Below are 16,852 nucleotides of genomic sequence, written 5' to 3' on the forward strand. Positions count from 1 at the left end.
ACCCAAACAAAATATTTATCTTTTTTTTGGAGACAGAGAGAGCTTTTTTTTGGTGGTATTTAATCACCACTGGGTTTTTCTATTTTTTGGTAAACAAATGAAAAAAGACCAACAATTTTGAAGAAAAACATGTTTTCATTCGTTTTTGTTATAAAATTTTCTAAATAAGTAATTTTTCTCCTTTGCTGATGAGCGCTGATGAGGCTGCACTGATAGGCATCGCTGGTGGGTACTGACAGGCAGGACTGATGGGCACTGATAGGCAGGACTGATAGATACAGATTGGCAACATTTATGGAGACTGTTGGGGCTGCACTGATCATCAGTGCCCTGATTAACAGTGTAGATGTCCCCTATGTGGATTTGCCGGTTATCGGCTCTCCTCTGCTTGCACGCTGTCCGCATGAGAAGAGGCTTGCCAATAACTGGCAAATCCTGTTTACACTGTGATCCGCTGTGATTACACATAGCTGGTCACATGGTAAAGAGCCGCTGTGAGTGGCAGAGTTCTTTGAATGAATCAGCTACAAGTACCGACATCCTTTTCCGGATGTCGGCTTGTAGTTCTCAATAAACTACCATGGCGCCATTGAGTGCTGTGGTAGCTCATTGATTCTTCCTGTCAGTGTAAAAGTGCAGGCACACAGCTTACACAGTCTGCAGGAGTCCTGCATGGTACCAGCGATCTGGTGCAATGCTTTCCAGGATCCTAAAAAAAGAAATAGTAAATGCATATTTAACTTACATACCATACATACCTGTAAAAAATATGCATTTATTTATTTTTTGGTTTAAGGTGAACTTATCCTTTAACCACTAGAGGACCAGCCGCCACAGTTATACTGCGGCAGGTTGGCTCTCCTGGGCAAATCGCTGTAACTATACGTCGGCTTTAAGATCACTAGGGGGCGTGACGACTGATTTTTTACCAAAAATATGTAGAAGAATACATACTGACCTAAACCGAGGAAGAAATGTGTCCTTCTATATTTTTTTGGGGGAATATTTATTATAGCAAAAAGTAAAAAAAATAGTTTTTTTTCAAAATTGCTCTTTTTTTAGCGCTAAAAAAAAACGCAGAGGTGATCAAATACCACCAAAAGAAAGCTCTATTTGTCGGGAGAACAAAAGACATTAATTTTGTTTGAATACAACATTGCATGGCCGCGCAATTGTCAGTTAAAGCAACGCAATGCGGTATCGCAAAAATTGTCCTGGTCATTAACCACTTTCAGACCGGACCATTTTGCTGGTAAATGACCAGAGGTCTTTTTACAATTTGGCACTGTGCTGCTTTAACTGGTAATTGCGCGGTCATGCAATGTTGTACCCAAACAAAATTTGCGTCCTTTTCTTCCCACAAATAGAGCTTTCTTTTGATGGTATTTGATTGCCTCTGCGATTTTTATTTTTTGCGATATAAATGTAAAAAGACCGCAAATTTAGAAAAAAAATGATATTTTCTACTTTTTGTTATTAGAAAAATCCAATAAACTCAATTTTAGTCATACATTTAGGCCAAAATGTATTCAGCCACATGTCTTTGGTAAAAAAAAAGTCAATAATTGTATATTTATTGGTTTGCGCAAAAGTTGTCACATCTACAAACTAAGGTACGTTTTCTGGAATTTACGCAGCTTTTAGTTTACGACTGCCTATCTCATTTCTTGAGGTGCTAAAATGGCAGGGCAGTACAAAACCCCCCCCAAATGACCCCATTTTGGAAAGTAGACCCCCTAAGGAAATTGATAAGTGGCATGTTGAGCCCATTGAATATTTTATTTTTTTGCCTCAAGCGATTGAATAATGACAAAAAAAAAAATTTTTTTTTTTTTTTACACAAAGTTGTCACTAAATGATATATTGCTCACGCATGCCATGGGCATATGTGAAATGACACCCCAAAATAAATTCTGCTGCTTCTCCTGAGTACGGGGATACCACATATGTGGGATTTTTTGGGAGCCTAGCCGCGTACGGGGCCCCGAAAACCAAGAACCGCCTTCAGGTTTTCTAAGGGCGTAAATATTTGACTTCACTCCTCACTACCTATTACAGTTTTGAAGGCCATAAAATGCCAAGATGGCACAAAACCCCCACAAATGACCCCATTTTAGAAAGTAGACACCCCAAGCTATTTGCTGAGAGGCATGTTGAGTCCATGGAATATTTTATATTTTGCCACAAGTTGCGGGAAAATTACAAACTTTTTTTTTTTCTTCACAAAGTTGTCACTAAATGATATATTGCTCACGCATGCCATGGGCATATGTGAAATGACAACCCAAAAAAAATTCTGCTGCTTCTCCTGAGTACGGGGATACCACATATGTGGGACTTTTTGGGAGCCTAGCCGCGTACGGGGCCCCGAAAACCAAGCACTGCCTTCAGGCTTTCTAAGGGCGTTACAGTTTTGAAGGCCATAAAATGCCAAGATGGCACAAACCCCCCCCCAAATGACCCCATTTTGGAAAGTAGACACCCCTAAATTTAGGGGTACACTAGTGAGACTAGGTAATAAATGGCGGGTGCCCTGAAACTATAAAAAAATAATTAACCAACCAGCGTCACCTGTAACAGTTATATGGTGATCACTGGTGAAAGGGTTAACTAGGGGGCAATCAGGGGGCTTTATGCGGTAGTATATGGGGGTCCCTGGCGCTATAAAAAACTGCGGCGAACCTAAATACCTACCTGCCTAACTAGCGTCACCTGTGACACTAATACAGCGATCAGAAAAATTATCGCTTATTAGGCTGGGTTCACACTGGAGCGATGTGGGAACGCCACGAATGCGCGGCGGGTTCCCGCATCACATGCCTCCCGGCGGCAGTTCACACTGCCCTATGCGAACTGCTGGGAGGGTCAGTGAAATGTTAATGACACCCCTAGATCAGTTCGCATATCGCAGTGCGATCGAAAACTGGCTGAACTCGAATCGCACAGAGATCGGATGTGATTTGCACTGCAGTGCGGTGCAAATCACATTCGTTCTCATAAACTGCTGCAATGTGAACCCAGCCTTAGTGACACTGGCGACGGGGAGTGATCACGGGGTTAAACCTTTATTGGGGGGGTTAGGGGGGTACATTAGAACTAAAGGGGGCTAACCCTAACTGCCCTAACAGTTATTACAGTCACAAATGACACCAATGCAAAAAAAAAAATGACATTGGTGTCACTGTGACTGGGGGGCAGGGGTAATTGGGGGGGTGATCGGGGGGGGTGTGAGTGTGCCTGGCATGTTCTACTGTGTAGTGTCGTGTTGGTGCAACTCACCGATCCTCTCTCCTCAGTGTCGGAACGAAAAATACCGACACGCAGGAGAGATTACATCACTTCCTCTCCTGTGTTTACATTACAGGAGAGGAAGTGATGTCACGAAGACTTTCTATTCGCCGGGAGCGATCGCGAGGGGGTGGCCATGAATGAATGGCCGTCCCCTCGTCCGGAATCGCTCCCGAACGAATACCGACCACCGCGGGCACCGGGCGGGGGCCCGATCGGGCCCCCGACCCGCGGGAAGGCAGGGACGTACATGTACGCCCATATGCCTGCCCGTGCCATTCTGTCGACGTACATCGTCGTGCGGCGGTCGGCAAGTGGTTAAGGAGGCAAATCCTTCCGGGGCTGAAGTGGTTAAAAAGTGTTAGCTGGAGTCTAGCTTTAAATAATGAGTTAGTCCCATCTAAATCTGCTAGTACATCTAACTCTACACTCCCCCCAGACTCACAATGCTACTGTCCAATGGCATCTTTGTTCCTCTTCCATTCCAGATTATTCATGTAGAATTTACTTCCTAGAATCTATCTGCCCTTTGCTCAGGCATGCAGGCAGGAAAGTGTGCTTAGCTAAGAAAGCCCCCTAAAAATGCCTATGAAGACTCCTGAGATGTATGACATCATTTTTGCCTATGCCAGAAACCAGCAAGCAACTGGAAAAAGGTAAAAAATTTAAAAAAGTTTTAAACCAGTAATGATACCTTTCTACCAAACCAGTAAATATACCTTTCTACCCATTTACTAATGGTAGTAGCATAAGGATTTAAAATATGGGATTTAAAAAAGTTAATGTTGATTGAGAGAGGTTAGTTCTCCTTTAGGTTACCTGCTACTAACTGAAATAAATCTCCTGGGGAGTTCAGTGGCAAGATCTCCTCACCTTATAAAAAATAACAAACATCTGTATAATTCTCTGCTCTGTGCAATGAAATTGCATAGAACAGCCCCAATCCTCCTCTTCTCAGGTCCCCTGCCAGCACTTCTCCTCTATGTCCAGTGTCCCCATGGGAAGCTGCTTCCCATGGGGGCACTTGTGCATGCTCGCTCCTGAGCCTTGCTGCTGTTTCCATTGACACAGACAGTATGACTTGGACCCCCCCCCCCCACTTACTTTTTACTGGCTTTGATTGACCCAGTGGGAGCCAATGGCTTCTGGTGCCCAGCAAAGTCAGCGAGACACGGCAGTGTGGGAAAAGAAGAGCTGCAGATGTGCACAGCGCTGGATCGAATGAAAGGCTCAGGTAAGTAAAAGAGGGGAGAGGGGGGGGCGAAACTAATGCCTAAATATTTTTTACCTTAATGCATTCCTTGCATTTACCACTTTAAGTTTCCAGCATGTATTAGTAGTGTGGAAGGTAACCCCCATAAGTACAAGGTGAACTTAGAAACTCCAATGCGGATATTGTCCTTGCTGGAATTTGAAGTGTCCCAGTGTTGCTAGGTAGATGTGTTATCCACTAAGCCAGGGGTCTCCAAACTTTTTAGCCTGAGGGCCACATTGTAGATTTCGTAAATATTTGTGGGCCGAAAAAATGTATTTATGAATAAAAAGGTACTAGTTACTTACCGGCACACCTGAGAGATGAGAGGCTCCTCCTACAAGAAACACAATCAATCGACAGCTGTTTTAAGTCCCCACCCTTCCCCTTGATCCTCAGTTTGTAGAGAAGTAACTCCTGAACCCGGTTCACAAGGGAAATCATTCCTCATAGGCACTCACCTTCTAGTGTTCTACAATTTTCCCTCCTCTGGGCGGGAAGTAGGCCTGCCGTCCTGAAAGATTTCCCAGAAAGACAGCTACCGGTAAGTAACTGGTACCTTTCTCAAGTCATCTTCCAGGACGGCACACCTGAGAGGATAAACAAGTACCTCAGGCCTACCTTAGGGTGGGGCCACTGCAAGACCCTCTTGGCGAACCTTGGTTCTGCAGTGAGCTTTACCTCCACTCCATATGCTTGATGAAGGTATCTTAGCTGGATCATGCAGCTGATCTGCAGTTCTGCTCCAACGATGTCCTTGCCTTTTCCGCTTCGGATGCAGTATCTAGGTGGAATGGGCTCTTAAAGATGGAATCAGAAAACATGCTAAACTTGTAGGTTAGCAATGTTGCCTGTCTCACACATCTAACAACCATGGCCTATTGTGCCTGTAGGTGCTACTTAGAACCACTAAAAAGATAGATCAGAGACCTGTGTAAGACAAGGACACTACATTAATCAATAAGAGGGCCTGTCTTAACACTACCCTGTTCAGGGAAATAAAACTGCAAAAAAGGGGGAGGGGGCCATGACAGACAACCTGTTTTGTTCCTTTTTATCTTTACGTCGGCAAAGACTAAAGGGAAGCCTACTTAAGGGTAATAGATTAACAGAAGCTTGATCCCTGGGTTTAAGGCATGCCCAATCTATGGCTTTACTTACGCCTGAGAGCCTACTTCAGGAGATTAAAGTCCCTAGCAGGAGTAGACTACCCATATTGCTACGTCTAGTTTTGCTAAAAGGGCGAAATGAAGGCCATGCACCGAGCCGAAACCTATTCGATTGGGTATACATCTTTATACTTCATTCTCAGGCCCTAATACTCCTCTGAACAGAACTCTCCAAGTTCTTACTAAACAGGGCGATTCATTATCCCCTTCCTCCAGTGTCCCATAACCCTACAGGGCTTCAACCCTAGGAAATGGTTCTGGCATCCCTGAATGTAAGGGGTCAAGGTTTTCTGACATGTGGCATCTGCAGCCCGAACTCCTGGCCCCTCCATGGAAAAGGCTGAAATACAAAAGGTGATACATGTATTATTAATATCACAAATAAAAAGATCATAGATTGTGGGCACGGCACAATAGATTTAGACAGAAAGGACACAAGCATAGACAACAATGTTGTGTACCTGAGTGTGACTAGCTAAACCGATATATCAAATATGGGAAGAGACCCAAATCTGAACCTCAATGTAGACAAACAGTCCTCACAGTCTGGTTTTCTGATGTGCTGCCAAGATGTAAAAACATTAAGACACAAGCAAACCCTAAAATGCTGCGTATTTCTGAAGTGCAGCTAGCTAGGTCATAACTGATATACAAATACAGAAAGGACAGGAACCCCATTTACTGTTGTGTTTTACTGATGTACAGCAAAACAAGGCTATAAATATAAAGACAGAAAGACCCAAACTTCTATGTTGCGTATTTCTGACAAACCACCAAATACAGTTATAAGATCAATATGATCACCAATGCCCATGTTGTGCATTTCTGCTATGCCACAGGGTAAAATATGGAACACAAGATAATCCTTTCTGTCATGCACTTCTGTAGTGTAGTTCAGATAGAACCAACACTGAGAAAGGACACAAGCAACCTGCAGCATTGTGTTTTTCTGAAGAGCAGTAAGGCAAGGCAATATGAAACAGAAAGTACCAACAAGCTTCAATCTTGAGTATTTCTGCTGTGCAACAACATAAAAGCAGACACTGAGGAAAAAGACAGACAACCTTTACAGCTGCAATCTTTCTGGTCTGCTGCAAAATAAGACAATAACGCCATGATGAGTATTCCTGCTGTGTAGCAAAAACTCAACCAGAAGGGACAGATAAGCTTAGGGCTCCCACACCCGTGCGACCCAACCTGCGACTTGAGACTGCAAGACGCATGAGAAGTCATACACTAGGGCTTCCAATGGGTACCATTCGTGTCTGTGCGACTCCAGCTGTCCCTGATTTCTGGAACCACAGACCTCAAGATTACACAGGTCGCAGGGAAAAAATAGCAATTTTCAGGCCAAACGAGTGAGGGGTCCCCAATGCTGTGACTCCCTGGAGGAGTGCAGCCAACAACCCCCTGCTGTGTATCCCTAAGATGCAGAGAGGTAGATCAATGAGAAACACTGCTCACTGCTGTGCCTGATATACAAATGATAAGGCAGTAAATATAGGACATACAGGACACAAACATTCAATCTTTGTGTATGTCTGATGTGTAGCAATATACCAATACTGAGCAGAGATGCCACCATCCTCAATGTGTCTCTCAGCTGAGCAGCAAAAACTAAAATCAGAAAAAGACAAGCAACCTTCACTGCTGTGTCCTTTCTGATATGCAGCCAATAAGGCAGTATATGCAAGACATAAAATGGACAGACAACCTTCAATCTTGTATATGTCTAATATGCAACAATATAACAATTCTGAATAAAGATAGCACATCCATATTGAAGCGATTTGGCCTTGCGACTCAACATGTCAAATCGCATGGCTAAAATCGTCACGACACAACTTTGTGGTGCTACACGGATTACCAAAGGCAGTATATACTACATCTGGCAGGGGTTCAATTTGTATTACTGCTATGTAGCCCAACAAATTCGAACCATCAATTTTCACTGCTGCCTTTCTGATAAGGCAGTAATACAGGACACAAAACCCCACAGACCTTAATCCTGTATATGTCTGATGTGCACCAATAAAAAACTCTGAATAGAGATAGCACATCCATATTGAAATGATTTGTCATGCGACTCAACATGTCAAATCGCATGCTTAAACTCGGCAGCCATTGCCGTTAATAGTCTGAATCAGCACAACGCCACTTTGCGGGGCTGCACCGATTACCAAAGGCAGTATATGTACTACCCCTATCCCAGGTTCAATTTGTATTTCTGCTATGCAGCCACAGACAGACCTCAATCTTGTGTATGGCTGATGTGCAGCAATATAACCATTATGAGCAGAGATGTCACCAAACTCAATGATGTGCATTTCTGCTGTGCAGCACAAAACCAGAAAGTACAGACCACCTTCACTGTTGTATTTTTCTGATCTTTAGGATATAAAGGACAGCAAACAAGCTTCAGTGCAGTACATTTCTGATTTACAGCAGTATAGCCCTTATGAGCAGAGATGTCACAAATCTCAATGTGTATTTCTGCTGTGCCACAAAAAGATCCCAGCAAGGACAATCCTTCACTACTGAGGTCTACTGGTGTGCAGCCAATGAGTCATGGTCTATCCCTTTATGAAATAACCAACAGGCAATTTATTTCATAGGCATAGCCTGGGCTGTAGATACTAAACCTTCACCACCAGTGAAGGAACAAATCCTAAAATGGTTGGACACCCTACTATAGTAGTTGTTGTCCTACCTTACCTCCATAGACTGAGCAAATGCTAGCCAGCCCATACCCAGGTGGGGCTGATTAGCAACTAAAGTCTCAATGAGCCCAGCCCTAGAGACCAATTCAAGACAGCCTGTAGAAGAGGTGGTTACCAATTTAGCCTGGGGGTAAATAGCTACTTGCAGGCTTCAAACAAGCAATGATGTAGCTCTTGCATAGGTTTGTACAGAAAATCCTCAATTAAAAGGATGTAGGAAGTGATATATGGTGAATCGCCTTTAGATCTGCCACTGGGTGGATTGTAGCCCAAACCAACAACACTATAATATAACCACAGTGTAAAGGTGGAGTGGGAGGTTGGAGCTTATGAAAGTTACCTATAGCAAGCAACCCCCCAAAAGGAGGATCTGTCACAAGGGAACCCCTACTGTGCCACACTGAAGCTTGTTCCCTGCCCATCCTTGAATGTTAGGTCAGCTTTTAAGCATCTTGAAGCAACTTCAGATTTCTAGCAGCTGGGCTAATAGGGCCGGTAACCTAGTGCACCTGCTGACCAGGGGAGCTTCTGAATCCACCAACCACTGCCCAATTAATAACTTGTTCAGTGGTATACCTGGCCTGTAAGTAACTTTGTATCTACCAGGTCCCGTCGGTACGCTATATTCACCCCTACTAATGTACCACAACTGGGCATGTAGGTAGAGGCTGGCAACCTACTGTTGCGATAACCACAGTGTCTCTGCTGTAAGAGGGAGCTGTGGCTGGTGGTTTTAGCAGTGGCATCTGGGCTATTTGTATCCCGACCCCAGGTTCTGCACTGCACCAGTCAGTATATACATGGGGAAGGGGAGCAATGGCCTACCTACCTCTTTCCCATCTGAGGTGGTTTAGGCACACTCATTCCCCTGCACCACCTGTCCACCATACAGCGTCTCTGATGCAAGAGGAGCTGCGGCTGGTGTTTTTAGCAGAAGCTTCAGGGCTATTTGAATCCAGGCCCCAGGGGAGATTATCTCAAATGCCCAGAAACCCTCTGGCTGGAATTGGGGATTTTGCAGCTAAATTCCCAAGGCAAAGGAAAGTACTCACCGTTGTCGTCTTCCCCTTTTGCCACAGCCAGCGGGCTTGCTTTTCCATCCTTATGGTTCACACGCAAGGAGGATAGCCGCCAAAGTGCCCCCCCAACTGCTGTCCCCATAGGGAGGTGCAAGGTTAGGCTGTGTCCTGCACTGTACCAGTCAGTATATACACATGGGGGGGAAATGCCTTCCATTCCTCATTCCCATCTGAGGTGGTTAAGGCAGACATCCACCGTAGTGAACTGGTGCATCCTCGCTCTAGTGAAAGGAGGATGTGGGCGCCTGCTCCTGCTGACTCTCAGCCTTCCCTCCTGGGTAAGAACGCCGCCGCCATTTTCCCAAAGTTTGAAAATGACACGGGTGCTTGTTGCCGCTCCCTCTCCGGCAACCCACGCGAGCTACCTGGGGCCCAGGAGTCGGGGACACGATCCCCCTGGAAAGAACCGATGGCCGGCACCCCTGTCTGAACAGCCACCTGGACAGGTAAGGAGGAGAGACAGGATAATGGCCCCTGAAGTTCTGGGTACACCACTGTACCCAGGGTCCTTCAGCTCTTCCAATTTCTGCTGCCCCCCTGAGGAAAAGATAGGGGAACCCCCCAGGAAGGACAAGAATATCCTACCAGACCCAGAGGCTTCCTAAGCTTGTGGTCCGGCTCCCAGGGGGAGACCACCAGCCCCAGGCTTTGGGTCATTTGGGAAAAAACAAACAATTTTGCTGTGTAGGGAGAAACACAATCAAAAAACTGAGGATCAAGGGGAAGGGTAGGGACTTAAAACAGCTGTCGATTGATTGTGTTTCCTGTAGGGAGGAGCCTCTCATCTCTCAGGTGTGCCGTCCTGGAAGATGACTTGAGAAATGTCAATAATCGCGTCACAGCCTTTCCGCACTTGTGTGTCCCCGTCACAGCCTTTCCGCACTTCTGTGTCCCCATCACAGCCTTTCCTCACTTCTGTGTCCCCGCCACAGCCTTTCCGCACTTCTATGTCCCCGTCACAGCCTTTCCGTACTTCTGTGTCTCCGTCACAGCCTTTCCACACTTCTGTGTTCTCTACCCTGATTACACCCCCAGATACCCCCCCCATTCTGATAACACCACCACTCCCCCCCAGCCTGGTCGCCACCACCCCAGATACCCTCAGTCTGATCACACCCCCCCTCCTCACACCTCCCCCCTAATACACCCTCCACCATCACACACACCTTTGGGTTTTGCAGTCTTGCAGACAGTTCCTCCTAGTCCTGCGGCTCCTACTCCAGATGTTAGTGGAGGAATCTGCAGCACATCAGGGTGGGTTAGCTGTCACTGAAGCAGGCATAATACCTCCATACAAATCTGGTGGTGGCAGCTGCACAGAGCGGGAGCCTCCTCCACTCCAACCTCGTCCTTTGCCGCCACTCCCCCAGCCCAACTTCATCCTCTGCCGCACTCCCCCAGCCGATCCTCCTCCTCTGCCGCCACTCCCCCAGCCCAACCTTCTCCTCTGCCACCACTCCCCCAGCCCAACCTTCTCCTCTGCCGCCACTCCCCCAGCCCAACCTTCTCCTCTGCCGCCACTCCCCCAGCCCAACCTTCTCCTCTGCCGCCACTCCCCCAGCCCAACCTCCTCCTCTGCTGCCCCTCTCCCAGCCCAACTTCGTCCTCTGCAGCCACTCCCCCAGCCCATCCTCCTCCTCTGCCGCCACTCCCCCAATGAATTTTGAATTATTTCTTCAAAACGGATCTTAACTGATCGAACGTTGACTGACATTGTCCGTTAACATCAGTTAATATCCGTGTTCACGAATCTGGATGTAGCCTTGTACGTTAAAAAAACGGATACAAACGGAAGCGGAGGTTAACGGATGGTCATGTGTTTGCCCATAGGAATCCACTGTCGCCCGTTGACGGATGGAAGAAAAACAGATAGATGGTCCGTCCGTGTGAAAGGGGCCTACAAGGCTTTGTCCACATCCTTCAAAACTTATATTAACTGACGTTAACGGACAATGTCCAGCAACATCCGATCAGTTAAGATCCGTTTTGAAGAAATAATGCAAAGTTCATACTTTGACAAATAAAAAAACAGTTAAGTGAAAAAAACCTTTATTTTTAACGGGTTATGCAAAATAATAAAACTAAAACTGTTTTGAACATATCATGTGCTTTTGTGCTATCAAAACACAATGAAATAACCAAATTAATTAATACATTTACACTGCATTATTTATATATATTGGTACTGCCATGGAACTTCTCCTGATGGAGATAGAAAGTAGCCGGCAAATTATTCACGCATGTCAATGTAGGATGGGAGGAGCAATGCTTTCTGGGTAATTTCCTTAAAGGCACAGAAACTGCTGTAAACGGATGAAAACGGATACAAAAACGGATGAAAAAAATGGATGTAAACGTGTACATTAGAGGACAAAAACGGATATTAACAGAACAGAAGATGGATGAAGACTAGGGATGAGCTTCGTGTTCGAGTCGAACGTACGTTCGACTCGAACATTGGCTGTTCGGCGAATTCCGAACGTTTGGGCCGTTCGCGTCAAAATTCGAGTGACGCGCGCGCGGACCACAATGCACTGCGGTGGCGCAGTGCATTGCTGTCCCATGATTGGCCAAGCATGCACTGTGACCCCGCATGCTTGGCCAATCGCAGCGCCGGCAGCGAGGAGAGCCATGATTGGCCACAGGCATCCTGCCTGTGGCCAATCATAGCTCAGGCTGTGTAGTGCACGCCCCACACTATATAAGGCCGCCTTTGAGGCGGCCTCGTGTAGTGTGTTACTTAGCATCTGAAGCAGTGGGTGTTCTGTGTACCTTCAACACAGTACACACCAATCGTTTTTGGCTGATTTCCTATCTTGCTGCTGTGTAGTGGTTGTTGTCTGTGCCCTGACTGCAGTATACACCACTATATTCACCTCACCTATATAGCTAGTGATCTAGCTTTAACCACTTAACAACTGCCCATTGCCGATTAACGGCTTCAGGGGGGTTGTTTAACTCTGAGAGGCCGTTAATTAACGGCCTCCCAGAATTCTGCTCTCGCGTGCCCCGAGGTGTGCGCACTCGAGAGCATCCGTGACCGCCGGGTCGCATCACGGACCACGGTAAACGGCTGCTCATAGCGGCCGTTTACCACGTGATTGCTCCGTCAAATGACGGAGTGATCACTTGGAAACAAACCGGTGTCATGTTATGACGCCTGTTCCTCCCTCCCCTCTCTGTACCGATCGGTACAGCGGAGGGGAAAGAGATCGGTGTCAGCAGCGATGTGGGCTGCATCTGCAGTGCCCACATCGCTGCTCACCGAATTTAACCCCTCAATTCCCTGCCAATACTCTGCAATACCAGTGCATACTCTGCAGTACCCTGCCATTACTCTGCAGTACCCCGCCATTACTCTGCAGTGCAGTACCCCGCCATTACTCTGCAGTGCAGTACCCTGCCATTACTCTGCAGTACTCCCCATTACTCTGCAGTAACCCCCATTACTCTGCAGTAACCCCCATTACTCTGCAGTAACCCCCAATACTCTGCAGTACCCGCCATTACTCTGCAGTACCCCCCATTACTCTGCAGTAACCCCCATTACTCTGCAGTACCCGCCATTACTCTGCAGTACCCGCCATTACTCTGCAGTACCCGCCATTACTCTGCAGTACCCCCAATACTCTGCAGTACCCTGCCATTACTCTGTAGTACCCCCCAATACTCTGCAGTACCCTGCTATTACTCTGTAGTACCCCGCCAATACTCTGTAATACCCTGCCATAAATTGCCATACCCAGCCATACTCAGAGATACCCAGCCATACTCGGTGATACCCTGAAATACCCAGCCATAGACGCCCCCCACCCCTCACCGCCCTCCGGTGCTTCTACCAACTCGCCAGTACGATCAAAGCCAGAATCTTTTTTTTATTTTTTATTTCAGGCTTCCCAGCCTAGAGGTGAGATATGGGGTCATATTGACCCCCCAGATTTCACTGTAAAGAGGACCTGTCACCCCATATTCCTATTACAAGGGATGTTTACATTTCTTGTAATAGGAATAAAAGTGATCAAAAATATATTTTTGGGGAAAAAAATGTCAAACTAACATAAATAAAGTAAAATGAACAATAAAAAAAATAAAATAAAAATTAAAGCGCCCATGTCCCCATGTGCTCGCATGTGCCACACATGTGAGGTATCGCCGAGAATGTTAGAGCGAGAGCAATAATTCTAGTCCTAGACCTCCTCTGCAACTCAAAACATGTAACCAGTAAAAAATAAAATAAAGCGTCGCCTATTGGGATTTTTTAAGTAGCGACGTTTAGCGCCATTCCACGGGCATGTGCAATTTTGAAGAGTGACATGTTTGATATCTATTTACTCAGCATAACTACATCTTTCACTTTATGCAAACATTGGGCTAACAAGTGGTTAATAATAGAGCTTGCAGTCAGTAGTGTTAGGAGATAGTGCGTGCTGTCTGCGTGCTCTGTACCCAGTACATACCGCTATAATATAGGGCAGGCCCCTACTTTCAAACATCCAACTTACAAACATCTCCTACTTGCAAACGCAAGGAGACAGCAGCAAGTGAGATGAAAAAAGATGGACGACAAAACAAATTATACAGGGGTGATAACCCTTCCCTATGTTTTCCAAAAAGCTTAAAGATAGTTTTTTTGACTGGAGCTACACTTTAAAAATGTACCGGTTGAAAATGACAAACAGATTCAACTTAACACAACAAACCTACACAGTCCCTGTCTTGTTTGCACCGCCTGTATACTACTGTTCTGAGTATATAGGGCCTGGGGGCCACACGCATTTCCTTTTTTTAATATGGGTACGGGGTTCCCCTTAATATGCGTACAAGACCCAAATAGGCTGGTAATGGGCAGGGAGGGCTACCCATGCCATTTTTCTCAATGATTTTCAACCATATTGCAGGAACCAGATATAACATTAAAACCGCAAGCAGTTTTAAATGGTGTTATTTCCGTTTAATGTCATTTTGTGCAGGGACTGTTCTAAACACGGGAAACACGTGGCACTTCACAGGCATACTACAGACACCCCCCAGGCACCATATTTAAAAGAATATTTCACTTTTTTTTTTCACTTTAATCGTCATTAAAATCAGTGCTCCCGCCAAAACTGCAGTTTTTAAAACTTTTTTTTGCAGTGACCCATGTCCCCTGAGGCAGGAGGCAGGTCGCCAAACCCTTTTTAGGACACTATCTTGCATATTAGCCGTTAAAATTAGCACTTTCCAATTCGAACGTTCGAGTCCCATAGACTTCAATGGGGTTCTAACGTTTGTACCGAACGCGGGGGTCGTTCGCAAGTTCTGGTGCGAACCGAACCGGGGGGGTGTTCGGCTCATCCCTAATGAAGACGGATGAAGCAATGGATAAGAACTGATACGTTTTTAACGTGGCTAAACTGATGGTGCTCTCTATCAAGCTTGTATTGCTGTGTCTCCACTGAGTCACCCCTCTATTTGGACTGCTGACCGTTGTTTTGGCTATACATACATTTTAAATATGTATAAATACATTACTAGACAGCATTTGGCTGGCAGCACAATTGAGCTGACTGAGGAAAGCTGAACCAGCAAGAAAACGTCTTTCATAGTCAAACCTGGACTATAGTTTATTTTTATTTTTTTAAATGAGTGTGCTGAGTTCTGTGTGTTCCTGTTAGGCTACATTCACATGTAAAAATATTACCAATCTTATTAGGCATGTTTTTTTCTGGAACATAAGTTCCTGAGCAATGATCAGTAAATTCTTGCATAATATTGTGCTGTTTTTTCCCCCAATACCTGGATCTTACATATGTGTAAATGTTTGACCTCAGGTGGAGATTTTTGGATTTTGTGTTATAGATCAGTACATGTTTACGTACCTGGGTGAATGTCTTTTAGGTTATGCTTCCCCTATTGCGACCCCAAAGTTGCATGATTTAGAGTGCAGCTTTGATCACCTTTAAAGTCTCTGGATCAAAGGTTGCATTAAAGTAGTGCAGGAATCTTTTCAAAGTTGCTGCAACTTTAGGCCGCTTAGATTGGAACGGGTGTCATTGACATCAATGGGCTGTGACTTTTCAGGCAACTTCATGTGTCCAAAGTTGCATGACAAGTCTCACTAGTGGGAATGGAGCCTTAGGCTGGATTTGTTTTTGTGCTTTTTGCATTTTGCAGATTTGCACTAGAGTCCATTCAACATTGTTTCCCATGGAACACGATCTGTAGTGCAAATCTGCAAAATGCATTAAAAATGCATAGGTGTGAATCCAGCCTTAGACCCTGTTCACACTGAGCCACACCGGGCGTCGACGGCAAAGTGGTGCTATTTTTAGCGCCACTTTACTGTCATTTTAGCGCCGCTATTCGGCTGCTAGTGGGGCAGTTTTAAGCCCTGCTAGCAGCCTAAAAAGGGCTAAATCCGCCTGCAAAATGCCACCGCATGGGCACTTTTCCAGTGCTGTTGCATTGTTTTAAATGGGCAGGAGCGGTGGAGGAGGGCTGTATTCACTGCTCTTTCACTGCTGCAAAAAGCCTGCTGCCAGGACTTTGTGATACCCTGCCAGTGCAGCGCCCCAGTGTGAAAGCACTCGAGCTTTAACACTGGGTTTGCAGCTGAAGCTTTTTTCAGGTGCTATGCAGGCGCTATTTTTAGCACTGTAGCACCTGAAAAATGCCTCCAGTGTGAAAGAGCCTATGTATCCCCGGGCTTCACATGCCCATCTGGGGGTCTAGGACTGGCATAGCAGGTGCCACCGGGTAGAGGGGAGGGAGGAGAGGAGACACACATCCGCTCTAGTGCCTTTCTTGTTTCTGACCTGTATGAAGTCACTTCTGGGTCCCCACTGAAAGTTTCTCCCGGCCTTGATGAAGAAGGTAATGTAGTGTGGTGTGCATTGCATTACATTCACTGGAGCACAGGGGAGTCTAAAGGATCCTGCATGTCTCATTAAAGAGAACCTGTCACCAAAAAAAATCATCACATAGGGGACTTTTTGTCCCCTATGTAAAAAAATAAAAAAAATAAAAGTTTTTTTAATTGCAAAAAATACATTTACAACCAAGCACATAAAATCTCTCCCCCCCCCTCTCTGCTGACGTCACTGAAATCAGTTGAGGCACCGCGTCATCCCGACTTCAGAAGTCTGGATCTGCCCCCCCGCCACAGCTTAGCGCTTCAATGAGCATGGAGGAGCAGAGCAGGAGAGATGCTGACTGAAGTCAGCAGCACTCCTCTCAGGGAGGAGTGAGAACTGAGCCATCAGCGGTGTTCGATGGCTCGGCTCTCAGAGCACGTGCCAGGGGACAGCTGCAGCAACGGTCTGATGCTGCATCCACCTGGGTAAGTATAAATCTAAAAAAAACAAA

This window comes from Lithobates pipiens, unplaced genomic scaffold, assembly GCF_037356315.1.
Source record: "Lithobates pipiens isolate NorthernLeopardFrog02 unplaced genomic scaffold, aLitPip1_a1.2 Scaffold_25, whole genome shotgun sequence".
Taxonomy (NCBI): Eukaryota; Metazoa; Chordata; class Amphibia; order Anura; family Ranidae; genus Lithobates; species Lithobates pipiens.